The sequence below is a fragment of the Heteronotia binoei genome, chromosome 11, assembly GCF_032191835.1.
Source record: "Heteronotia binoei isolate CCM8104 ecotype False Entrance Well chromosome 11, APGP_CSIRO_Hbin_v1, whole genome shotgun sequence".
Lineage (NCBI taxonomy): Eukaryota > Metazoa > Chordata > Lepidosauria > Squamata > Gekkonidae > Heteronotia > Heteronotia binoei.
The window spans coordinates 29,697,105-29,725,017 of NC_083233.1; the positions used below are offsets into that span (position 1 = coordinate 29,697,105).

The 27,913-nt window shown below is 42.8% G+C and overlaps 1 protein-coding gene across 2 annotated transcripts in view; it reads right to left on the bottom strand.

Moving 5' to 3' along the window:
• The window catches only part of LOC132578874 (protocadherin-11 X-linked-like), a 1,063,113-nt gene that overhangs the window by 63,953 nt on the left and 971,247 nt on the right, over nucleotides 1–27,913 (bottom strand). The window lies entirely within an intron of this gene.

Genomic DNA, 27,913 nt, shown 5'->3' on the forward strand with positions numbered 1-27,913 from the left:
GTCTCATTAAATTCAGTGGGACTTTCCAGTATAAAATTTAGAGAGCTTCTCATCTTGAAAAAGAACTGGTAATAATATTCATAGTTTTGTTCCTGTATAGGTTGCTGTACAGACTAACATAAGGCAAGCAACCGAGGAGGTTACAGCTTGCATTTTGGCAAAGAGGGAGAAAGGGGGAAGAGCTAAGGATTGCAAGGGACAAGTGAGCAAAAATGCAAAGTGTTTGCAACTGGATACTCTAAAAACTGGGTCTGGGTAAAAGTCAGATCTACACGGATCTTCATAAATCCATATGATTTTTACACTGAAATGAAATCAAACCACTATTATTATGCTGGGAATTATTAGGAAGGGGATTGAAAAGAAATCAGCCAGTATCATAATGTCCCTGTATAAATCGATGGTGCGGTCTCATTTGGAATACTGGGTACAATTCTGGTCATCGCACCTCAAAAAAGGATATTATAGCATTGGAAAATGTGCAGAAAAGGGCAACTAGAATGATTAAAGGTTTGGACCACTTTCCCTATGAAGAAAGGTTAAAATGCTTGGGGCTCTTTAGCTTGGAGAAACGTCAACTGCAGGGTGACATGATAGGGGTTTACAAGATTATGCATGGGATGGAGAAAGTAGAGAAAGTACTCTTCTACCTTTTTCACAATACAAGAACTTGTGGGCAGTCAATGAAATTGCTGAGCAGTCGAGTTAGAATGGAAAAAAGGAAGTACTTCTTCACGCAAAGGGTGATTAATATGTGGAATTCACTGCCACAGGATGTGGCGGCTACAAGCATAGCCAGCTTCAAGAGGGGATTGGATCAACATATGGAGCATCAGTGGCTATTAGCCACAGCATATTATTGGAACTGTCTGAGGCAGTGATGCTCTGTATTCTTGGTGCTTGGGGGGGTGTCAAAGTGGAAGGGCTTCTAGCCCCACTTGTGAACCTCTTTTTTTTTGGCCACTGTGTGACACAGAGTATTGGACTGAATGGGCCATTGGCCTGATCCAACATGCCTTCTCTTATGTTCTTATGTCCTGTAGATCCTTTCTTAGGCAGGACCACAAAAATCATGCCTCCACGGATTTGTGGTGCTTCACCAGTGCAAAAACAGGGTTCCAAAGCATGGATCCTCATGAATTCATATGATTTTCATGGTGAAATGAAATCAAACCACCATCATGCTGTAGATCCTGTCTTAGACTATAAGCAGCACCAGAAAAAGCATGCCTCCATGAATCTGTAGTGCCACAATAGTGGAAAAATATGTTTCCAAACCATGGATTTTCTTGATTTTTGCTTTGGATCCCCCCAAGCTCACCATCAGTTCTTTGGAACCCTGTTTTTGCACTGGTGAGGCGCCACAAATCCATGGAAGCATGATTTTTATGGTCCTGCCTATAGTCCAAGACAGGATCTACAGAATAATAGTGGTTTGATTTCATTTCAATAAAGAAATCATATGAATTCATGAGGATCTCTGTACATCCGACTTTTACCTTTTTCCCTAAAAACTTACTCCAATGCATGTCAATCACAGACTTCTTTGAGACTCTCCTACCAGCATGTCCATGATCTTCCCTTCGGGCTTGTTGGCTCTAAGTTTGGAAAGGGTGGAGTGACATGGAATGGGAGTCTTGGAGAGAGCGAGCAGGTCTTGTTTATGGAAGAATCCCAGAGGTGGAATAGAGAAAGCGACTCTTCTTTTTATTCTGTTTCGGTAGCAGCAAATGATCAGCCTGGATTTTTTTTCTCACCTGCCTTACTTTGATGAGCTGAAGGAATGAACTGCAATTGTCAAACTGCTGGCAAAGGGCTTTTTCATGCAGAGCAGAGGCTGGTTTTTTTGGGGGGGTGAGATGAAAGCACTTCTGAAGGGGGGGAGGAGATAGCCCATGAGATTCTTCCCTCTGTCCCTCCCACCCCAACACACACAACTGGTTATGCTGTCAGGGAGGTGTGTACGACCAGGTGCCAATAGGAAGGGGCTAGGGTGGCGAAGGGGGGGGGGGAGAGAAGAAAAGCAGCCGGGAGGGAGCAATTATTGCATTCCTGTATCGCTGTGGATGAAGCAAGGAAAGGGATTCCAGCAGGCAGGGTGATGGTGCAAAAGAAGCTGATCTTTCTCCCCCCTTTCTGGGGGGGGGAGGGAGGCATCCAATTTGGCACCCCCCCTCTGGCAGCGTCGGGGGCAAAACACCCCCTCTGCCCCCCATAGATCCAGCCCTGATAAATAGGGTTGCCAATCCCCAGTAGGGGGCACGGGAGGCCCCAGCTTGAAGGCCCTCCCCCCACTTCAGTGTTATCAGAAAGCAAGGGGGGGAATGTCTTCTGGACACTCCATTATTCCCTATGAAGACTGATTCCCATAGGGTATAATGGAGAATTGAATTTTGGGTTTATGAGGCTCTGAGGGGGCTGTTTTTTGACGCAGAGGCATCAAATTTTCAGCATAGCATCTGATGCTTCTCCTCAAAACACCTCCCAAGTTTAAAAAAAGATTGGATCAGGGGGTTAAATTCTATGAGCCCCAAAAGAAGGTTCCCTTATCCTTCATTATTTCCAAATATAAATCCAATAAATAAATAAATAAAATGTGTACAGTCCCTTTAAATGTGATAGCGAGAACTTCCTTTGAAGTTCAATCAAGCTTATCACAATGTTGCTCCAGATATTTCTTGAGTCAGACCTGGCAACCCTATAATGCTGCGTTTTTAATGTCTACCACCAATAAAATACACAGGGCAGTGTATTTGGGGAGTGGAGGGACCTCGATAGGGTGTAATGCCATATTGTTTACCCTCCAAAGCAGCCACTGTCTCCAAGAGAACTGATCTCTGCAGTTGTAGGTTAATTGTAATTCCAAGAGGTCTCCAGGCCCCACCTGGAAACTCTAGTTAAGAGTAGGGTTGCCAGGTCCCATCAGCTGGGAGTGGGCAGGGGTGTCACATGATGTTCCCAATGCAAAGGCATCTTGTGGAAGTGACATCACGTTGGGAATGTTGTATGGCGATGCAGAGTGCCACAGCACAATGTCCCAACAGGATGATATCACTTCTGTGCAATGTCATTATGCCAGGAACATCATGTGTAATGTTCATGTTTGGGAGTGGGACTTCATCCTCTGACCAGTTGGCTGGGCAGGCTGAAGCCTGAAAAATTGGGGGAACCCCCCATCTGGATGAGGGGTCTGGAATATCTGATTAAGAGTGGTGGTCTCTAATCTGGGGGACCCAGATCAATTCCCCATTTCTCCTCATGAAGCCTGCTGGGTGACCTTGGACCTACATCAGAAGATGACTGGTATGAGGTAGGAAGGGAAGGTGATTGTAGGCTGCTTTTGGACTCTTTAGGATAGAGAAAAGCAGGGTATGAAAATAACTCTTCTCTTCTTCTGTAATGCCCTCTAGATGGAGCTGCCTTCACAGATGATCCAGAGTTTGGCAGCCAATCCAGGGCTCGCTGTGTTTGATCTTGTTACACCAATATTATGTCCACTTCATTGGCTCCAAATTTGTTCTGGGCTGGATTCAAAGTGCTGATTTTGACCTTTAAAGGCCTTAATGGGCCAAAGATCACATCCACTCATAAGTTCCTCATCAGGGCTTTTTTTTTTAAGAAAAAGCCCAGCAGGAACTCATTTGCATAGGCCACACTCCCTGACACCAAGCCAGCTGGAACTGCATTCCTGCTCAAAAAAAAAAAGGCCTGTTCCTCATACACAATCACATCCACTCATATGTTTCTACTAGCATGCTTGAGATGCCTTAAGAGGATACTATAACACAGAATTACATTATTGCAGATGCAAAAAGTGGAAACCAATGTGATAGCCTGTTTGAAGCTGGCAACCAGTGGGGTGCTGCAGGGCTCAGTACTGGGTCCCATGCTCTTTAACGTGTTCATTAATGATTCGGAGTTGGGAGTAAGCAGTGAAGTGGCTAAGTTTGCAGATGACACTAAATTGTTCAGGGTGGTGAGAACTAGAGAGGATTGTGAGGCACTCCAAAGGGATCTGTTGAGGCTGGGTGAGGGGGTGTCAGCATGGCAGATGAGGTTCAGAGTGGCCAAGTGCAAAGTAATGCACATTGGGGCCAAAAATCCTAGCTATAAATACAAGTTGATGGGGTGTGAACTGGCAGAGACTGACCAAGAAAGAGATCTTGTAGATAACTCACTGAAAATGTCAAGACAGTGTGCGATTGCAATAAAAAAGGCCAACTCCATGCTGGGAATTATTAGGAAGGGAATTAAAAACAAATCAGCTAGTATCATAATGCCCCTGTATAAATCGATGATGCGGCCTCATTTGGAGTACTGTGTACAATTCTGGTTACTGCACCTCAAAAAAGATATTATAGCATTGGAAAAAGTGCAGAAAAGGGCAACTAGAATGATTAAAGGGTTGGAACACTTTCCCTATGAAGAAAGGTTAAAATGCTTGGGGCTCTTTAGCTTGAAGAAATGTCGATTGCGGGGTGACATGATAGAGGTTTACAAGATTATGCATGGGATAGTGAAGGTAGAGAAAGAAGTACTTTTCTCCCTTTCTCACAATACGAGAACTTGTGGACATTCAATGAAATTGCTGAGCAGTTGGGTTAGAACTGATAAAAGGAAGTACTTCTTCACGCAAAGGGTGATTAACATGTGGAATTCACTGCCACAGGAGGTGGTGGCAGCTACAAGCATAGACAGCTTCAAGAGGGGATTGGATAAGCATATGGAACAGAGGTCCATCAGTGGCTATTATCCACAGCTTATTGTTGGAACTCTCTGTCTGGGGCAGTGATGCTTTGTATTCTTGTGCTGGGGGGGTGGGGCAGTGGAAGAGCTTCTAGCCCCACAGGTGGACCTCTTGATGGCACTTGGGGGGTTTTGGGGGCCACTGTGTGACACAGAGTGTTGGATTGGATGGGCCATTGGTCTGATCCAACATGACTTCTCTTATGTTCTTAACCATCCCTAAACTGTGGAACACCTTATCCCCAAGATCTGTGTTTAGGCCTTCATGATGGGGCTTCAACTCCTGATTTTATATTCAAACGTATATGATGCACAGTATGTGATCTGTGTGCAGTTCTGGTCGCCGCACCTCAAAAAGGATATTATAGCTTTAGAGAAGGTGCAGAGAAGGGCAACTAGAATGATTAAAGGGCTGGAGCACTTTCCCTATGAAGAAAGGTTGAAACGCTTGGGACTCTTTAGCTTGGAGAAACGTCGACTGCGGGGTGACATGATAGAGGTTTACAAGATAATGCATGGAATGGAGAAAGTAGAGAAAGAAGTACTTTTCTCCCTTTCTCACAATACAAGAACTCGTGGGCATTCGATGAAATTGCTGAGCAGACAGGTTAAGACGGATAAAAGGAAGTACTTCTTCACCCAAAGGGTGATTAACATGTGGAATTCACTGCCACAGGAGGTGGTGGCGGCCACAAGTATAGCCACCTTCAAGAGGGGTTTAGATAAAAATATGGAGCACAGGTCCATCAGTGGCTATTAGCCACAGTGTATGTGTGTATAAAACATTTTTTGCCACTGTGTGACACAGAGTGTTGGACTTGATGGGCCGTTGGCCTGATCCAACATGGCTTCTCTTATGTTCTTATTTATGTTCTTATCTACATTATTCTTGTGAGCTGTCTTGGGAATGTTTTTGTACAGAAAGATGATACAGTAAGTTCCTAAAGAAATAACCCCAGCTAAAGCATCTTGGGGGTTTCCTTGTACATCCCCCCAAAAAACTAATTTAAGGGAGGAATGGTAGCTTTATCTATGAAGGTGTTTCTGTATCAGTGGTAACCAGTAACATAAAGCATTTCCAGAATGGAACTAATGCGTTTAAGGTTTTTTGTTGTTCCATTAAAAAAACAAAAAAAACACACCTGATGTGCACACACATCAAGCATCTTGCATGCACAGAAAATGCCAGAGGAATATGCCCTGAGCTGTGCAAGTAGAAGGAAGAACAGAATCCAAGCCTTAATTGAAGAATGGGATTGATATTAACATAACTTGGCACAGGTTCGGTGCCAGTTCTCCCATTCAAGAGGAGAACATAACTTGTTGAGTCTTAACTATTGTGAAGGAGAAAAAGAAAGAAACACTGCTGGCTAAGTTTGGCAACTGTCATACTTTCTGTCACAGGGGGGAAAAAAAGATTAGCGCTGGCCAGATGATAATTGATTTAATTTGAATTGCTTGACAATAATAGATTTCATTCAAATTGCTCTCATTAAATAGCTACATTTTCTCAAAGCAGCTGGAATGCTAAGGACAGTGGGTTGTGTCCATTTAAACGACTTTTGCTTGGGGTAAATGCTGTGCTGGCCATGGAATGCAGGAAAAAATCATTTTAAGTTACCATTCCTGTAGGCTTCATTATTATTATCATTGCAACCACTGCTTTCCAGTTTTATTAATATTTCCACCAGCTGTTAACTGTGATGACTATTCACATAGTGTCTAATCTTTCTGCCAGCACTCCTTAGCTCTAAAGCGCAGATGGCGTCCAAACTTGGAGGCGACTTCAGATGCTTATACTGAAAGCACAGGGAAATTTTATAACTGTTAACAAAGATTTAAGTAACTTCCCAAACTGATGTAAATCTGTCTTTTAATTCTCAAATTAATTTAGGCTATGTGTGGCTATTGTTCTTCCAAAGTGGTTCTTTTAAAGTAAGATTCATAGACATTTATGAATACCGACTATTTTCACACACATTTTCAGACTTAGTTTTAGGACTCATTTTTTTTACCCAGTTCTAGGCTGTACAGGGCAAGCTGGGCTATGATTTCCAAACATATAGACACAGCAACCGATAATCCAATCAGCTTCTTTAGCCTTCTCTCTTATTTACATTTTTGAAAATGCTTGGCTGCACAGGGCAAACTATGCCATTCCGAAGATTCAAAACATTACCTACTCCTCAAGAGGACCACTGAGTGACACTATAATACCCTTGAGACACAGTGTCACAGGCTTCCAGGCAGGCAATAAAAAATGTCCCTGCACATTATGCCATGTGTTGCTCACCCCTAGCCTTCAGTTCAATGTGCATGCTATTTTAGTGGGCATCCAGCTACTGAATTTGCACAGAGGCTGGAGCATATGAAATGCACAGTGCAATGGATTTCTCTTATTGGATACCTCTAGGATGCTGGTATTCATGAGCAAGACAAGAGTCTTCCCCTACAATTCAGAGGGAATGAGAAACTGAGAAACCTTTCCAATTACCAAATCCCCAGAGAATCCTTTCATAAACCTCCTTTTATGAAAGGAAGCTATTTCACAACGGGATTAACAAAGATGCCAAATATAGTTGCTGACAGAAAGTAATTCACATGTTGGAGGGTGAGAGCAGACAATCACCTGACAAAGCAAGGCCATTAAAGAAAAAATGTGACTAAGGCCCTGCCTGTTTCCTGGCTCTGTATTAGTTGCTTTTTTAAAGCCAGCCCGACAACGCAATACAAACTGGATGTTCTTCAAACCATGATGCCCTTCATACATAGCATGTGAGCACACACATAAATACATCAGAATTATCATCTTGTCCAGATACAGTTGAAGGTAAGATTGGAGGGAGAACTATATTTTTGCTAATTTACTCGAATGCGCTTTAGTTTAAAAACATGGCGATGTCTTTAAAAAAAACAACAACACATGCATATTTCTTCTTCTGTGTCTGAAGATTTGCGATTGGTATTTCTTTCTCTTCTTTTCCCTTGGGAGAGATCCTATTCCCTTTGTGTTGCATCCTCTGTTACCTTAATGACTCCTGCGGTTTTAGAAAGCTTGGGATTGGGATACTGTTTTCTGATCAGACCCAAAAGAAAACAGCTATTATTCCCCACTGGTTGTGTGCAACAATTGGAGTATCTTAAAAGTTATTTACATCTGGACTTCTATCGATGTTTTGAGGCAGACATTATGATAAGGGTAAAACTAGGAAACATACAAAAGAACAATGGAAACCATGCATACACATCAACAGAATACAACATGAAGACCAAAAACAATAAAAAATGGGGAAGGGGGATGTCATGAGCCCTGACGAGGGGAAGCTGGAAGAGTTAACAAAGCAGGAAGAGTTGCCTACCAGCTCCTCAGCCAAACGTCCAGCAGCTGGCCCATCAATCACTCTCCCTATATTCCAGGCACCAGTGCTGGCTGTTGACAATCAATCTCCTCCAAACTCTCCCCCTCCCATCTCAAGAGTTCAGAGCCAGCTCTGAAAGGCACTTTCAGAGTGAAGGCATGAGGCATGCCAGTGCTTCAGATCTCTCAGCCCTGAGTTCTAGAAGAGCCATGGTCACCCAGGGAGCAGGCTGATTGAGGCTCCCATATAACTCACACCTAGGACTTGGCAACCTCGTGGAAGCAACAAGTCTATTCTCTGGCTTGCATCCATGCTCCTTCCAGATCCTGACCTGCTTGAATTCCTTGGCACCCTGACCCTTTGGCTTTTGGACACTGACTTCTGATTCCAGTTTGCGATTTTGCTTTGGTGACTTGGCTCCTGCTTGACTTCCTGAACTTTGACCTTGGACTGGCTTTGGACTCCCGCCTGCCTGCACCCTGAGAATGTGACAGGGGACTTAAAATGCTCCCAATTTTCTCTACAACAAATAGAGTTGTAGTACCAGTGGGGGGGAGGTTCCCCCACTTTTAGGGGCTTCAATCCACAGATGGCCAGATGGCCAGAGGAGAAAACCCCACCCCAGACAGGAACATAGCTGTGTAATGTCCCCAATGTGATTATGTCACTTCTGGGTGATGCCATTGTGATGGGGATGTTACATGGTGACACTGGTTTTGGGGCAAACTATGGCTTTGAAGTCAAAAAAACATATAGTTTCCCCCCAGAATCAGAGCATAGAGCATGACATCCAGGTGATATCATCACATCAGGGAAGTCACTCACAATGTCCCGCCCACCCCTGGAATCCCCCCCCCCCCATTTCTCCACCATGATGGCGAGGGGACCTGGCAACCCTAACAGTAAATATAATTTTGATTACAAAGTTTTCCTTGCTTATATATAGAAACAAGAGCTCTCTCTCTTTCTGTTTCCCCTTAAGCAAATTTCTTATTCAGAAAATCCACAAATCATCAAGTCCATTCTTATGCAAAAAGCCAATTTCTAATAAATAAAATAATATTCCCTAAGCAATACTATAAATGTAGCAATAGCTACAAAGTCCAACATCTTCTCTGATAATTTTTCTGCTGTAGGTATTGTCCAACATTTCTGTTTCTCAATATATATCAATTTGAGGAAGTAAAATACATCTTCAGATGTATTAAATTGAGACTGTGGGAGTTGGAGGAAATGAAACTACGGACAACAAACCCTTATATTTGCTCCCCAGTTTTTTTAGGTCTCTATGCTTTCTGTGGCAAAATGCCCCATTATCTATCAGACTTAACCATTCCAAGTAATCACAGGGCATTTATGTTGGCTAGACTAAATGCATTTCCCTCCAAAGTTTCACAAGGCAGATATCGAGTCCCTTTAGGCGACAGACTCTGTTCCTGTGGAGCAAATATTCTTGACTCAGTTCAGCATATATTGCTTGATTGTTCCTTTTATCATAATCTCCGTAAAGATTTATTTTGCAAGCTTTCTTTCTCCCCAGATTTGTCGATTTTGACATTTGTCGATTTTGTTATTATTTATTGAACGACACTGAGGGGGAGGTTAGCGAGGCTGTGGCAAAAATTTTGGCTGACATCCTTAAATTTAAATCTGACCATGTATGAATGCACCTGTAAACTCGGTTTCATTTTGATTTTATCTCCAATGTTTAAATTTTTATATTGTGTATTTTTATTTGCAACTGTTATGCCATTAAAGGTTTGGCATGGACTCTGGTTTTAGCTGAATCATCTATCAAGGTTTTGGAGCTCCAGACTACCTGTTTTTGCTTTTAAAGAGGGGGGAATTTTTGTTCCTAGCATTGTGAATGAACTCTAGTTTACTGGATATTTTGCTTCTCTCTCTCTCACACGCCACCACCACCATTTTCCCATCATGTATTGCTAAAATATTACAACAAACAAATAAACAAAAAGTCTTAATGTGATTGTGATCTCCAGTAGAGATGAGATTTACCACCTCTTTGCCAATATTTAATGAGGTATGGAACACTACTCTTTCAAAAGGCATTTTATTGATTTTATTACCATGAGGTTATGCTTTATTTTGCTGCAGCAATTTCTCTCTCTCTCTCTCCTTCCCTCTCTCTTTCACACACACAAATAGGTAGGGTTGCCAAGTCCCCTGCATTCTCTATGGTCCTATTGTACCATAGTTTTCCCTCCCAAATGTCTAGAGTGTCCGGGAAAACCATAGAGTTTTCCCATAAATGCCTAGAGTGGCTGCGTGCAGTGTCACTGGTGTGATGATGTCACTTCCAGGGGAGGTTCCAATGTGGGCCAGCGGGTTGGGAACCTCCCAGGCAGGCGAACCCTTGCCCAGACCAGGGGCTTGCCAGCCCTACAAATAGGGTTGCCAACTCTAGTTTGTGAAATTATTGGAGATTTGTGAAAATTATTGGAGATTTGGGGTGGAGCCTAGGGTGGGCAGGGTTTGGAGGCTGGGAGCGATCTATGCAGGGTATAATGCTATACAGTCACCTCCAAAGCAGTCATTTTCTTCAGTGAATCTGACCCCTGTCAGCTGGGCATCAGCTGTAATTTTGTGAGATGTCTGCCCCCTGACCTGGAGGTTGGCATCCATACTCATAAACTTATTTGAGCCCATCTGGTGGTGAAAGGCAGTTCATTAACATTTAAAATAAACATGGTAATAGTGCAATCCTATGCAAATGGTAGGAAGTACCACTGTATTCAACAACACTTAATTTATCCCAGTTTTTTCTTCCTCCAAGGATTAGGACAGTGAACTGTGTTCTCTCCTTCCTATTCTATTCCAGAGAAACCTTGTTAGGCTGAGAAAGTGTGAGTAGCCCATAATTACACAGAAGTTTTTTGAACAGCCAGAGGATTTGAATATTCATCTTTGAAGCTTTAGACTACAACACCACAACAGGCTCTAAAACAATTCCATCACACTAACAATCCCAGATAAGCATTCTGAACTAATTGTGTTACATTGCGTATCTCAGTTAAATGTTGTACATTTGCTATTGTAACATATCTTTTTCAATCAACATATTAATGTGAAAATTATACATAGGCCATCTCTCTCTGTGTGTCTCTCTTGTAAAAAGAAATCTCTTCAAATTATTCATCTTTTAAAGGTATGGTTTCTTATCTACAGAAAGATGGATGGATGCTGGTCAAAAGTCTCATTTTACTTAAAGAACACGAAGCATTTCAGTGAAGTGAAGTAACTGCAGTGTTCAAAATTTCTGAAATCAATGTAGATGAAACAGACCTCCAAGATCAGAGCGAACCCTCACATATATTGCAACACGGCCTCCATATTTTATTCCTCTGCTATTTGACTTTCATCTTCTCTAGTGATGCACTTAGCTTCATCATGTCAGTGCTTCAAAGGAAACTTCTAGAAGAATTTTGTATCCTCTGCCTTATCTCAGAATTCACTGGAGCTTTGGCACTACTACACACACACCCTCATTTCTAGCTTGGAAGACATAGGCAGAAATTGTAGGAGGTGGTCAAAGACTATTGCTGATAAAGCAAGCTACTTTATCTGGTTCACTGTCATGGTCTGATTTAATGCCAAGCTTCTGGTCCATGGTCACTCAAAGCAACCCATCAAGGGCTTTTGATGAGGCCACCCAGGCAGAAGTATATAGGCATGGGCACAAAGCAGCTTACGAACTAAGGTTTTGGCTGGTTCATTGTGCACTGAAGTTTGTGGTAGGTCAACTGGCATAAACTTTCCATGAACTTTCAAGCAGTTTGTGGATGTCCATGCTTATTTGTGAATGGACTTTAAAGCAATTTGGGGGGGGGGGATTCTCCAGCCTTGGAGACACTTGTCAGTTTCAAACTAATCTTGACAGTTTTAAGAGGGTCCCCCTCTCCCTTTGCCAGCCTTCCTTTGGGTTCCCTTCCTATTTTCTCCATATAGCTTAAACCCCTTTCCTCCTTGCTTGGATTTGTTGTGACTCTGTGCTTTGAAAGCAGTCCCTTTAAGCTTGCAATGCCAGTGGCACTGTGTTCTGCTGGGAATTCTGCACATTGTAACTGGTTGTGGTGGGCTTGCAAAATCTCTTCCTTCCTTGGATTACTTGAGACACTGCGTTTTGAGATCAGTCCTTTTAAACTTGCAGTCCCACAGTGACATTGGATTCTGCTGAGCATTTTGTACACTGAACTGATTGTGCTGGGCTCAAGGAAATGCCCTCCCCCCCTGTCCCCCCCCCCCCAACTTCTGCTGCAGGGATTCTCTGGCTTGACCTTAGTCTTGTTGGGTTTGCACTGCCACAGTGGCACTGGTTCTGCTGGGTACATGCACTGGGTGCAGAGCTCACAAAAATGCCCCCCCCCCAAACTTTCAGTTTCTGCTGCAGAGATTCTCTGGGACTTTGATTCCATTCTGCTGGGCTTCTATTGCCTTAATTTTTTTTTGCTGTTCCCTCCCCTCCATTGGAAACAATGGAGGATGGGGAACCATCTTTTGGTGGGGCACAACTTGGACACTGTAAATCCAATCCTCACCAAATTTGGAAGGCAGGTACAGGAAAGCCAGCTGGAGATTCCCTGTGAGATTGGCATCTTGAGTACACCAGGGGGTATTCTACAGCATCACAGACCTCATGAACCAAACCAGTTTGTTTAGCCCCTAAAAGTTCATGTTGGTTTGTGGATTGTGCACACTATGAACCAAACCACATTTTCCAGTTTGTACCCATCCCTAGAAGCAAGGTATTAAAGAAGAGACCATGATATAAATGCAGGAAGGGATGAGTTGCCTGAGATTAAAGGCACCCTCCAACCCCTTCATACCACAACATCCTGTGATTTTTTTGCCATCACATCATGGTTCTGGGCAGGTGGGACTATTCCTGCTACTACAGCTAAAGACCAGTTTGGTAGTCACTATAATATAGGTCCTGTTTTACCTCTCTCCATGTCCTTTGCCTTTAGGTCTTTCTCCCTGTTGCTCCTTATGCTTGCAACAGTACTTCTTTCTTTTATTCTATAAACTCCTTTGATCTACACTTGCCTTACCTACATTGTCACTGGACTTTCCCATGCACCATGCCTAGGCCACAAGACTGAGTCTCAACAAACAGTATATTCCATAGCATTAGGACCTGAGTGGCTCATTGGAGGGAATCCGGTCAGGGCTGAATTAACAAATAGGCTGAGTAGGCACAGGCCTATGGGCCCCCACACTTTTAGGGGTCCCAGGCTGGCTTTCCCCTCTGCCTGCAGCCCTTCCAGCCTGCATGCACAGCCAGCAACTGAGCTGCTCTTTGCCCAACTTGCCTGGTATGGCTGCTGCTGGCATCGTCGCCAAGTTTGCCTCTCTCTACCTCTCCCCTGCAGCTTTGTCAAAGGGGCTTTTGAGAAGGTGCTTTCAGGCTGCAGCAGGGACCACCACCAGTGAGGCAGGCACTCGGACTCTGAGATAATTTGCAAGGGCCCCCCCAAGATTTTGACTGCCTAGGGGCCTCCACTGGGTTTAATCCAGCACTGAATCTGGTATGTGATTGTTTCCCCCATATTAAAAGCTAGCTGGGAGAATCTGCCTGGCATACCAGGGAGTTTGCTTTTTAGGGAGTGGAGATGTGATCGCCCTCCTACAGTATATGATGGCACAGTCCAGAACCGATTATACCAGATGATGAGATGTTTGTATAGACTCACCCTTACTTAGATTAAGGAGACTCCTAGCCTATTTCTGGCATTTAACCTAAGTTAAATTATAGCTGTAGTCATACTTCATATAGCTTTTGAGACATTTTAAAGCTTCTACAGTTACTTTAGTGGTATATCACAGTAACTGCTCTTCCTCAGGGACTCCTGCAAGGCAAATAACGACATTCATAAAGTCACTTGGAAGTCAAAAGTAAATAAGAGTTGAACTGCAGCTATTAAACCAAGCAATATAAAAGGATTAATCCATTAGAGTTCATGACAAAAGGTGATATGCTGATCTTGCATGTTCAGTATCACTAATGGAGAATGGATCTACGATCTCTAATTATGTGAATTAACTGGCCACCCTCTTAATTACAATTAGAACATTCCGGTAAGCACCACTGACATATAATTGTCATGAATTTCAATGCAGCTGGTATCAGAACCACTAGTACCTTTCAAGGAATTGTAGAACCTAAGGAATACAAAAAGGGTTACCAGGCCCCTGCATCTAAAAAAAAAAAAAAAAAAGATCACTGGTCCAGTGGTGTGATGTCACTTCTGCTGAAACCTTGGAAGTGACATTAGTCCTCTCTAGGAATCACTGGAAACTATGGTTCTACATACAGTTTTCAATGATTTCTAAAGAGATTCAATGTCACTTCTAGTTTTTCCTGGAAGTGATGGGCACTGACATGTCCCCACCCCACCCCAGTCCCCCACTGGCTGCCAGAATAAACATTGTAACTCCAATTACAAATGAGCCATTCATCTTTATTCTGCTATAAAATAGAATCTACTGTTTCTAAGTTCTCCCCCCACCACCACTATGTTCTGCACAAACTTTGAAGGAAGCATTTCCTACATTTTCCATAGCTGTTTGTTCAACTGCTGAAATTAATTCTTGAAAGAAGATCTGACCCAGAGTCTTTCTCTGCCTGAGTCTTTCTCTTGGTCAGATTTACTTAATCACTCCAATAGGTTTTCTGTGGTTACTTTTCCATTGTAATGGATTTAACTTTTCTGTTTTACTTCAGCAGCCATCTGGGAATATACCTCTCTCTCTCACCCAACCAGTTCAGCACTTTGGCCCATGACTGGCCCATGACTGGCATTAAAATGGCAAAATAGGAAAATAAATCTTCAAAATGGGGGAAATGACTGCTTAAGGAGACTATACAGAATTTTAGCCCTGGAACTGTTTTACTAACTGTCCCAGTCCTACTAACTGGGCTGATGTGAAATTTTCCCTCCGCTTCTATCCCTCTTTGATTTTTCGTGTTCTTATAAGCTATCTCATTTCCTCAGGTCTCTGCTGCCGCCAACATTCTTTCTGTCAATTCCTCATTTCTCACCTCACCCCCACCCCATTTGACTTCTTTCTTACCCTCTTCTCTGGATCCCTTCACTTTCCTTTCACCATAAGCCTTCTCCTTACATTCTCCCACCCCAACTCTCTGTGTCCTAAGGATGTTGACTTCTGCACCTTGCACCTCCATCTGGCAGCATACAACTCATCTTGTATCTGTGTGTATTAATGTTTACTCTCCCAACCCAAAACTTTCTTCTTCTGTGCAGACTGAACACACATCATAAATATTGTATTGCATCACTGTCACTCCTTGAGCAGCTAGAGTGTGAGTGGTCCCTGACATCACAGCTGTAGATGGATGATAGTGTCAAAGGCAACAGTTGGTTTTGTGGTTCATTCTAAGTATGACTGTGAAATACAGCTTTTCCCTTTCCCTAATGGAGCCAGTAATGCTTATTAGGGCTTTAATCCAGTGAGTTCCTTTTTTTTTTTAAACGAACACATCATGATCCATTCGCCCCCCCCTTGCTTGAGCTATTTACAACAAATTAAAATAACCCAGGATTGCTGCATATCCTCACCTTGTTAGAATCAACCCCAGTTTACCTCCTGGTTGATAGATAATGGAAGTGCAGTTGACCTAATCAAAATAAGCCCTTGCTCTTATAATGGGCTGTTTCTAGCACCATTTTTACCCTAGATCCTAATGCTAAAATATTCTTTAGTTCATGGGAAAAGTTTTTCCAAGTACCTGTCATCCCCGCCCATTCATTTTATTATAGCTAATAGTGTAACTTCCTCCTAACACCATCTCAGCTTTCTACATTCAAGATGCTACCGCTGTTTTTGAATTGTGGGAAGTCCCAAAGAAGACTCTGTAGACCTTATAAGCCTCCTAAATCCCTGAAGGAAGCTATTGAAAACATTGCACTGAACAGCGGCTTCTGCCTACACAGTATAGAAGTAACCTGTGAACAATGACAAGATCAGGGCCAGACTTGGAAGTCACTACTAGCAAAACGTGGTAGAAATCCAATGGCCATTGTTAGTCTTCCTGGATGGGGGGAGGGAATTGGTCTTATGTAATTCCACAGGGCCTGAAAGGCAGAGATGTTCTGCCAGGCTTTTGGTTAAGGGCAGCAAAGGGGGTTTTTTTATTGGCTGGCACCCTCCTTTTTCTACCTCCCTGGATGCTCTGTCTCAAACTCTCTGCCCCTCCCCCCAAAGGACAATCTGGTGGTCCAGAATGGGGATAGAAAGTTCATAGGATGCCATCTGGGATATTTTTTATTCTTTAAAGTTTAGTTTTTAATTCCTATTCAAAATGTATACTGGATTTTGTTGTTGTTGTTTTTGTGTTGTTTTTGTGGCATTATACCCTTGCACATCACCCAGACCGTAAGTTGGGATGAGGTGATTAATACATAAAATAATAATAAAAATAAGAATTGGCACTCCCAGAAATCTTTCCCGCAATGAAAAAACAAAACCGAATCATAGAAAGCCGTTATTCCTAGTATGTGATTATGAATCTGATCAGGGCTTTTTTTGAGCAGGAATGCAGTTCCGGCTGGCTTGGCATCAGGGGGTGTGGCCTATTAAGCAAATGAGTTCCTGCTGGGCTTTTTCTACAAAAAAGTCCTATGTGAAACAATGGTGGTGTTAGGGGGTGTGGCCTAATATGCAAATAAGTTTCTCTTGGGCTTTCCCTACCAAAAAATATCTGGATCTAATACAGGGATTTTATTTATTTTACTTAAAACATTGTTATGCCACCTTTCCACTGAGTCAGGCCTGTAAGGCAGTGGAGGAGAAAAAAAACAGTATAACATTTAAACAATAAAAAATGCAGTTAAAATTATTAATTTCAGTTTTAAAAAGTTATCAACACTAGAAGGATGGTCAATAACCATTCCTGGGGTAAGCCACACACACAAAAACAAAAAGTCTTCACCTGCTGGTGAAAGACACAAATAGAGGAAGGCAGGTGAATCTCCCTGGGAGGGAGTTTCAGACTTTGTTTCAAAGTGTGGGACAATTTTTTAAATTAAAAAAGCGGATTAGATTTAGGGGTGCTGTGAATATATGCCCAGCGGAAGCTGGGTTCAGGTAGCCAGCTTAAGGTTGACTCAGACTTCTATCTTTCTGAGGTTGGTAAAAGGAGTACTCAGCTTGCTGTGGGGAAAGTATAGATGACTGGGGAAGGCAATGGCAAACCACCCTGTAAAAAGTCTGCCGTGAAAACATTTCGGAAATGACTGGTGCTTGCACAGGGGACTACCTTTACCTTGTGTGTGTGTGTGTATATATATATGCTACAAACTTGTTTGACGGATCACTGTGTCTGAAGGCACTGATCAGGGACTGGAGCCGATCGCTTGGTCTGTTCAGTTTGTGTCGAGCTGCATTGAAGCCTGCCAAACAGATTTTCATTGTTTTTTTGGAACACTGCACATGTCCACAGATTCTGCTGATTCAATCCCCAGCATCTCCAAAAAAGGGTCCAGTCAAATAGGTGTAAAAAACCTCAGCTTGAGACCCTGGAGAGCCGCTGCCAGTTTGAGAAGACAATACTGACTTTGATGGGCCAAGAGTCTGATTCAGTATAAGGCAGCTTCATATGTTCAAATTAATCAGCAGTGATTACTGTTGCTAGGTTCTACTTAGATGAACACTGAAGTATAGGATTTTATTAAAACATGACTTTTTGCCTTTTTTTTTTTTTGCTGTCAAATCACAGTCAACTGATGGCAACCCCAGAGGGTTTTCAAGTCAAGAGATGTTCAGAGGTGGTTTGCCACTGCCTGCTAGCATTAATTAATTAATTAATATGGACCAATTAATATCATTAATGACAGATTTCATTGTCAATTTAAACAACTGCCCACTGAGTAGACTTAGGGTTGCCAGGTCCAATTCAAGAAATATCTGGGGACTTTGGGGGTGGTGCCAGGAACAAGGATGTGACAAGCATGACTGAACTCCAAAGAGTTCTGGCCATCAAATTTAAGGGACTGCACACCTTTTAAACACTTTCCCTCCATTGGGAATAATGGATATGGGCACCTGCTTTTGGGGCTCATAGAATTGGACCTCCTGGTCCAATCTTTTTGAAACTTGGAGGGTGTTTTGAGGAGAGAAAATGGACACTATGCTGCAAATTTGGTGCCTCTACCACAAAAAACAGCTTCCGCAGAGCCCCAGACACCCACAAATCAATTATCCATTATACCTTATGGGAATCAGCCTTCATAGGGAATAATGGAGTGTCCAGGAGACATTCCCCCCCTGATTTCTGATAACCCTGAAGTGGGGGAAGGGCCTCCAAATGGGGGGATCCTCTGCCCTTAACTGGAGATTGGCAATCCTAGAGTAGATCAGTCATGCAGCAAGAAAGGTGTTTCAGTGGGGAGGGAAACAGCTAAAGTGAGTGGCTTGAGAATGCATGTGCAAAAAGCAGATTGCTCAGTGCTGCATGGTTAGGAGGGAATACAGCAAAGCAACCTGCTGAACAGCCACAAGTAGCTCAACAAACAGTTGAACCAATCTTTGAACAATCAGCTCCCTGTTTGTTACTGGTGTGCGGGATGTGAGCTGAATCAGTGCATTAAGATTTATATTCAGAAGTAGGAATCAACGTCAGGAATTAAACCGAAATTGTCTTCAATTTTTAAAATGAGATCTCTGTCCTCAAGCATAGCTGAAAACCACACATTTGGACATCTAAGCCCCAGTCCTTATTCAGGTATGAGGGTCTAGCTATGGGTAGTACTCACAGGAAAGGACAGGGCACTGCACATGTTCAGAGACATTTCCTTTTGCAGTATAATTTCACATTTTCAGAGCTATGCCAAAGCAAGGAAAAAAGGCACTAAGACTGAGTCCTGCTACAAAGAATTACAACCATGCTACTGTGCATATCCAGAGTCTCTTATCCTTGAGTCCTGAGAGCACATAGGGTTAGAAGAAATGCAGGTGAAGAGCAGGGCCTTTTCTGAAGTGGCATCCTGCTGTAGCATTCTTTTAGGTACCAAGTTACAATCTTGCTGTTTTCCCAGCTACTGGGATAATGGCTGCTTCAGCCCAGCTCACCTTCTTTTCTGTTGTTCTATCTAACTTGTTCAGAGTTTTCTGCCATTTTAAGGTTGCCTGGAGTTTTAAAATATAGAATTATTTTTGATATTTTTCACCAACTTGAAGATTTTTAAAGTGAAAAGGCAGGCATCAAATTATTTCTTTAATTGCAATGCATGTATCTCTTGTCATTTGACACCTGGACAGCTGAACGTGAGAACTGGCTCCTGTTAAAACTCTATATTTGGTTATCTCAGGTGCCAGGAAGTAGTAAAATGTGTACTATTAAATAACATTGATGGGCCAACCACGTCTGCAAGTATAATTTAATATTTCAGTGATTAAAGTGAAAGAAGTGGATATGGGAATCAAACCAAAGCACTACCCAAGATATCGGATTAAAGTTTCGTTCTGCTTGGGCTCAGGTGCTTTCATGAGCAAAACCCATTGAATCAAAACAAGTTATTTGCAAGTATGGGCACCCAAGACTTGTGGGGGGCTGCCATCCCAACTCCTGCTTAGTAGAAGCTAGGGCTGCCAAGTCCAATTTAAGAAATATCTGGGGACTTTGGGGGTGGAGCCAGGAGACTTTGGGGGGTAGAGCCAGAAGACATTGGGGCGGAGCCAGGAGCAAGTTTGTGACAAGCATGATTGAACTCCAAAAGGAGTTCTGGCAATCACATTTAAAGTGACTGCACACCTTTTAAATCCCTCCATTGGAAATTTCTGATTATCCTGAAGCAGATGAAGGGCCACCAAACAAGGGGATCCCCTGCCCCCACCTGGGGACTGGCAGCCCAAGTAAGAACTTCTCCTAGGTCTCCACTTATAGTGCTGTGGATTCTGCTCATCTGGTTCATGTGGAAGTGATGATGGGGGTGGCTAGAGCTCCTGCTGCTCTTCATGCCCATCTGCCATGCTGCTTTATTCACTCTTCTGCTTTGCACCTTTATCTGTTCCAATGACACCACCCCAACCAACCTCATGTGACAGTGGGGGAGTGGCTTCTCCCCTCCCCCACCCCTCACCTGCCTGCATCATCACCACCTACTTCTGCCTGCCTAACTGCCTTTTGGCAGTGGGTCCTGCTCTTTCATCCCCTAAACATTTCCCTCAAAATAGCTGCCGAGATCCCACAATGTACTGTCGTGACAGCTCAATCTTTTTGTTAAAAGTTAATTTTAAAACTTTTTTTTTTTTTTGCGTTTTCCCTTGGTATTGCTCCAGGTCTGTAGAGTAATGTTCCCCTTCTGTACCTGGCTCTATTATCTGGGTTTTTTACTTCACATGGAACCAATTTCAGGACAGGATGTGTGATTTAGAAAACTTTTGCTCTGCATTCCCTCCGACCAGTTCAGGGTGACATACAGAAGTCTCCCCTCTTCCATTTTACTCTCACAACAACCCTGTGAAGCAGGGTAAGCTGATTTACTAACCCAAGGTCACTCAGCAAGCATCAACACAAAATAAGGATTTGAACCTAGATAGCTCAGATCCTAGACCAATGTTTTAAACATTACACCAAGTCAGCTCTCTAAAATCGAGGGTTCTCTCTGCTAAGACAGGTAGTGGAGACAGGTTATATGCTCACAGAAACTCATCTTGCTTTAGTTGGGACATCAATAATCCTGACCAATCAAATATTGTCAATGAATTATCTATCATATAAATATAGCTGTGGGCACATTATGATATGTACAGTTATTTTTTGCTTATCACTTCAGTCTCAATGAAAAGGATGATGTAAGTGATATGATGGGCATTTTCAACACTAGCTCCAATATCATGGAACAAGTAATCCAGCAACTCTCAACTGTGTTGTTGTTAGAAAATACTGCAGGACTTGACTTTTTAAATTGGCCTTTGGGTAGCTCTAAAGAGAAGAAAAATGATACATTACTTACACACACACACATACATACAAGATATATCAGTGTGTGTGTGTGAAGTTATAACAGGGAGGAAACATTCATAGCAGAAAGAATTATATTGTTTTAATAGCACTGGATTTCAGTTTCTGCTGACTAATTTTCAGTGGTGGTTTCACCTCTTGAATGCTCACTCCCATGATGCTCACTAGGTGGCTACCTTGCTCTCCTTTTACTTAGTTTATGTATTGGAAACACACGTACCTCACCTTTCTGCCCAATGAGGACCTTCAAGGTGGTGAACAATATAAAACAGATATTTAAAAATCAACATTTACAACATGATGATATACACAACCAGAAACGAACAAGACGGGTCAGTAAGGGAACACCAGACAAAAAAAGAAAACGTCTTCACCATAAGAACATAAGAGAAGCCATGTTGGATCAGGCCAATGACCCATCCAGTCCAATACCCTGTGTCACGCAGTGGCCCCAAAAAATCAGGCACCATCAGGAGGTCCATCAGTGGGGCCAGGACATTAGAAGCCCTCCTACTGTGCCCCCCCCCTCCAAAGCACCAAGAATACAGAGCATCACAACCCCAGACAGAGAGTTCCAACAATATGCTGTGGCTAACAGCCACTGATGGACCTCTGATCCATATGTTTATCCAATCCCCTCTTGAAGCTGTGGCAGAAAACAATGACTGAAGGGGATAGAAGCATGTCCCTGGGAAGTTAACTGCATAGTTTTGGAGAAACAACCAAGAAAGCCTTTTCTTGCATTGCCATTAGGGTTGCCAGTCTCCAGGTGAAAGAGGGGGATCTCCTGATTTTTGTGGTCTCCTGCCTGCCCCTGGCCAGCTGGCTGGTGGGGGGAGGCCTCATCCACAACAGCCACAACACAGCATGATGTCTCAATGTGATGACATCATGCTGGAGATGTTGTACAGTGACACTGTGGTATACCAGAGTGTTGCTGAACAATGTCCTTGGGTGATGATGTCACTTCCATGTGACATCATGTCAGGGACATTGCACACCTCCTCACTCCCAGAAAGCTCCCTTCCACCCCCTGCTGGTGAACAGGTATGACCTGGCAGCCCTAGTTACCACCGATCTAGCCTCAGAAGATGTCTCTATCCAAAGTAGAACCCCTGAAGATTATCATTATGCTTGCGTAGGTTTGTAAGGGGGTTAATGTATGCAACTCCAAGGCCGTATAAGGCTTAGAATCAAAGAAGAGACCTCCAGGGTTATCTAGTCCAACCCACTGCACAATGTTTTAAAGGTCAATATCAGTAACTTCAATTGAGCTATGCAAAAGCCAGTGCAGATGGAACAAGAACTGAGTGATGTGGTCCCTATGATTGATATGTACTACACCAATAACATTTCTTTTAAAACGTTTAAGTGAGTGATCCCATCTTTTAAAGCTGTTTTTATGGCCTACTGGCAGCATTTTGTTTCAAGTATACTATCTGTTTTTGTGAGCATTCAAAGAAGAAATAAAATGAGAAAGTGATTTAGAATACTAAGGATTTGCAAGAAAAAGTTCCTGAACAATTTAATGTTCAGATGCAAACAGAGCAAAAGTGTACCTGTATGCAATAAATAATAACAACGACGACAAAACAGCCACCAGATAAATCACAGAGAAGAGATATTACTTTTTGGCTTATGAACAATAAAAATCTTTTTTATTCATTCCGGTTGGTCCTGCCCCACTGGATTGTAACACTTAGACAGTGCCAAATGAGATTGACTCATTCCATTGATCCATTACAATTTATGGGTGGCATGCTCAGGCTATTGTCCTTCATCAAAATGTATGAATGCCAATAAATAACAGGGCAATAAAATTAACCTGAAGTGGCTTCAGCGTTGAACAAGAGTTGCGATGGACAGTGATTATCGCTTGAATGCAGAGAGCCACAGCTGTGTTTCATTCTTCAAATATCACCCAGAGCCATGAAAGAAATCGGAATTCATTGCTGGAAGCCTATGACTCAAAGACATCTTGGCATGAACTAACCACTCAAGAGCAAAGAAATGGTTGCTTGCCTCTTCTAAAAGGCAGAAACAAGGAAACCCCATCTGTGTTCCTCATCTTGAAAATCTGTCAATTATCTTCCATTTCACAGACGTTAAAGCAACTCCCATGCTGAAAGTGTTTGCAAAAAGAGTCAAGTGCTGGGCTCAGTCCTAAATTTTAGCTTGCCATTATTTGTAAGGCTCAGTGTGGGTTAGCACTACCAGAACCCAACCCTGTTGGCTGGAATTCCTATTATTTCTATATTACAAGGCAACTGAACCTGGATTGACCAGGTCAGCCCAATTATCCAAGCATTCAGAAGCACTTGAGCATAAATCTACAGGGTCTAAAACTAAGATCTGGAATCTTGGACCACACAATGTTCCAGGGAAAGTTCTGGTCTGCAAACCACAGGCCTCTGCAAAGGAATTCCTCTAACACCATTTCTAATGCTAGTGTAAATTGTCTATGTGATCAAGTGTTTGGAATGGACATTTGAAATTGCTAGTACTAATTACTGCTGTGATATAAACATGGCAAGGGAGAAAAAGGTCACTTATTTGACCTGACCTTTCAGTCGCTCAATGTAATCTCTTTGAAGATGCATGACATTAACACTTGGGGCACAACAAATGAACTGACATCAGAGGAAGTAAAATTAGTTTACCCTTTTTACTGAGTCCCTTCATTTGAGGTGCTAAGAATGGAAATTGCTCATGGCTCATTGTAAAAGGGCGACTCAAACCTGCTGGAACATTTCAGCCTTTAGGATTTAAAAAGGCTAGAGTATAGCTCTTGTAGGAATCATTTCACAAAGGTTAGGAGATCCTAAAGAATTACCATCCCATGTTTGACTTTAAAGTTTGAGCTAACCAGTAACCTCCCTCCCCAAACTTCAGTTATGCAGCAGTCTGAAGGATAATAGGTTGATACCAAACTAAGCTTTCCATTATCAGAAGGTACTTCTATAATTGAAATAGAATTTCCTTCTCCTCCTCCACTCCCTGCAGCTCATTGATCTCTCCAAAATGCTCGAAGGCAGGAAGTACTGAGGAAGAACATGGGGGCAAATTGTGGGTCTGTGGGATAACTGGCAGCAACTGCATCCCCTGCTGTTAGCAGAAAAATTAGTCTGGATCAGAGGTACTTACTACACCACTCATAGTGAGCCACATTTGCAATTGTCTTCAACCAGATGCACTACATGATCACTGTACACTCTGTGCACCTTTCCACCACACACACACATACAATAATAGAAGATACCACAACTTTATTAATATTAAATATATAAGTATAACCTTTTTTATTTACCAGAGTACCCCTGTGAATGTAGCACAGGGAAATGTGCATGTAGCACAGAATGCCACTGTTGAAACTTGGCTAGCTTTAATGATTCTGGAGACTGGAGTGAGGGCGATGGCTTCTCTCTCTACCTTCTGGAGAGCCAGTTTGGTGTAGTGGTTAAGTGTGCGGACTCTTATCTGGGAGAACCGGGTTTGATTCCCCACTCCTCCACTTGCACCTGCTAGCATAGTCTTGGATCAGCCATAGCTCTGGCAGAGGTTGTCCTTGAAAGGGCAGCTGCTGTGAGAGCCCTCTCCAGCCCCACCCACCTCACAGGGTGTCTGTTGTGGGGGAGGAAGGTAAAGGAGATTGTGAGCTGCTCTGAGACTCTTCGGAGTGGAGGGCGGGATATAAATCCAATATCATCTTCTTCTAGTTCTTTCTTCAACATGAGGCCCAGCAGCTCAATTGAGATTGCCAAAGTGCCCAGAGGAGAGTAAGCTGGTCATGGAGAAAGGGCAGGAAAACCACCATGACCCTCCTCATGGATGACTTGCTCTTTTTCTGGGAGACTGGCAGCTGTCTGGGTGCTGGGATGGGAATGCAAAGGCTGCAAGAGAATGCAGAAGTGATGGAGAGGATGGGCCCACACCTGAAGGAGCTTGCAGCTTGCTTGTCTTCCAGCTCCTGTGGAAGCAGCTGTTTGAGATGCAAACTATCTGCCAATCAGAAGTCCTAGTAATCAATGGCCTTGCTAATTTCTGTGGAATTTGGGGGTGTGCCACATTGGGAAAGAGTGTTCAAAACAGCCACAGACGGCATGTCAAAAGTCACTGATTGAGGACCACAGGTCTACATCCAACCCATTTCTTCAGACACCATTCTTCTTGTTTGTCTTCCATTCCAGCGGTGCCACAAAGAAAAGTACTTTCATTTCTTCCCTCAGATTGTATGGAACCCTCCACAGTATATTCAGGATTAGGAATAAATTCTGCTGCCATTGTTAGAGATAGGTACTATGAACTGAACCCATGAAGAAAAAAAATGTCACAAATTTTGCCCTGTTCATGGTTCACAAACCAAAGTTTGTAATGGGTCTACTGTCACGAACTTCCATAAACTTTTAAAGCATTTTGTGGTGATTCATGGATAAAGCAGAAAGCAGAGGTTTAAAAGGACTCCAAGTTCATTTAACCCCTTGCTTTCTGTTCCCTGCGGAAGCTGCAAAAACAGCTGAATGGAGGGGAGCAGCTTGCTCCCTGTTTGATTGAACTCTGAAACTCTGGCCTTGGACATCAAGATATTCCATCAGAGATTCCATCTAGCATTGTTATCTTGGAAAAATGAACACAACACTGTAACCTGACACCTAGAGCCTGCAAGTCACTACACTCCCAGTTTGATTCACAAACTGACACAAACCACATCTTCCCCCAATTTGTGGCCATCTCTAGTCATTGTACAAGTGTGCCTACGTAGCTACACATCTGCTCAACTCTCCCCCCACCCAACATAGGTTTACATAATAATAAGCATTACAGACAATATCATGGAACTTCTGAGGAGAGAAAATATATAGCTTTCCCAACTTGTCAGCCTCCAAGCCACAGTCAGTACAATAGCCAAATAAACATCTGCAGCTTGTGGTTTGCTGGGGGTTACAAAAACAATAAATTGCCAAACTTCTGGAAGACCACCATATATGATCAGCAGGCCTGCCAGCCTCCAAGTGGGGCTTGGCAATCACCTGGAATTACAACTGATCTCCAGACTACAGAAATTGGTTCCTCTAGAGGAACTGACTGCGGACTGTATGACAAGTGATTTGGTAACATTATCAGTGTGGCGGGGCAACAACAGTTATCCTTGCCTAGGGTGCCAGACAGTCTAGGACCGGCCTTGCTTCAGGGCTTAGTGCTGCACTTTTATTTGGCATCAAGCCTGCTTTCCTACAACCATCACCTTAGAAGTGCTTCATGCTAAGTATTTGAGATCTTTTTTTTTAATTGTACCTCTTATTACTGTTTGACTGGACTTATAAGCTAATTTTTGTAGTGCCATTTTATTGCTAATTACACACCACCATAAAGGGAGGCTGATTAACAGAAAAGGAGGTTATAAAGGTGCCCCCCTCCCCCAAACATTGAGGCAACATTATTTCAAGATACTGCAGTTAGAAACTATATATAATTGGCCCTCTGGCCAATTCATGCAGAATTTTTTAAACCATGCAAGAAGTCACCTACAAATCCAGCAAAGAAACCAATCACAGTCACAAACAAGAGAGCACTGTGGCTACCTAAAGTTCTCTTAACCAAACATGGTTTTGGCATGAAGTGCTATGAGCTTCACACTTTCATGTTTCCTGCCAGGTGACTGTGACAGCTGTCAGGAGACTTTCTATTTTTGTTGCAGACCTGTGAATTATGTTATCTTGAATCTCTCTTGGGGGGAAAAAACGCCAGGAAATGAAAATGCTGATGCCGTTATATTCAACCGCAGGCCTGCTACTGAGCATGTTTCTTCATACTCCAAATACAGAAAGGTAGTGGCACATGTGATGGACCCTTGCTCAGAGGCCCATGTGCTCTTTAACTTGTGCTGGGAGGATGTGCTTGTTCAAAAAAAGATGTAGACACTCCAGCCTGCATCAGAACTGAAGCTCTGATATCCTGATTGTAGGTGTTTGAGTAAAGTTGAGGGAATAGCAGTCAGCACTTTATCACAGGCCCCAGGCTTTTTTGTCACCCAACTCTATATCTCAAGTGAAGACCTACCTCCAGCCCCTTGAGCACCTCTGAAAGGTTACAGGAAACAAAATCACAATCAGTGCCTCTATTGGAACTCCTAGGCTGAATTCAGACGGCCAATTTGAATAAAACATAGGCACAACCCCCAAGACGATTTTAAAAAGCAAGTTCAGACAGACAAAGCTGCTGCCTGCCTGCTCTTGCACTCACCTTGTCCTCTGAAGTCTTTGAGATGGATCAAATGGCTACCACTTGGGAAGTGGTAGCAATTTTTTTTGCCGCAGTTCATCTGTCTTTCCAGGTATCTGAACACAGAAGCACACAAGCAAGGTGGATTGGCGGTGTGAACCCACCAATCTGCTCTAGGTGCTCAACAGTATATTTATAAATATATATTCTGAGCAAGGGTCCATCACTTGTGCCACTACCCTTCTGTGTTTGGAGTATGAGGAAACACGCTTAGAAACAGTATATATATATATATATATATATATACACACACACACACACACACACACATAATCAATATTTGCATACTAGGCTACACCACTGACATCACCATCATTTGCATACTAGGCCACACCTCTGACATCACCAAAAGTGCTATAATGTCTTTTTTGAGGTGTGGTAACAATTCCGGTCATCACACCTCCAAAAAAATATTCTAGCATTGGAAAAAGTCCAGAAATATATGGCCATATACATATACAAAGCCATAAATATATAGCCATCCCAGAAAAAAAAAATCAAATTCCAACACACTACTCGACCACAA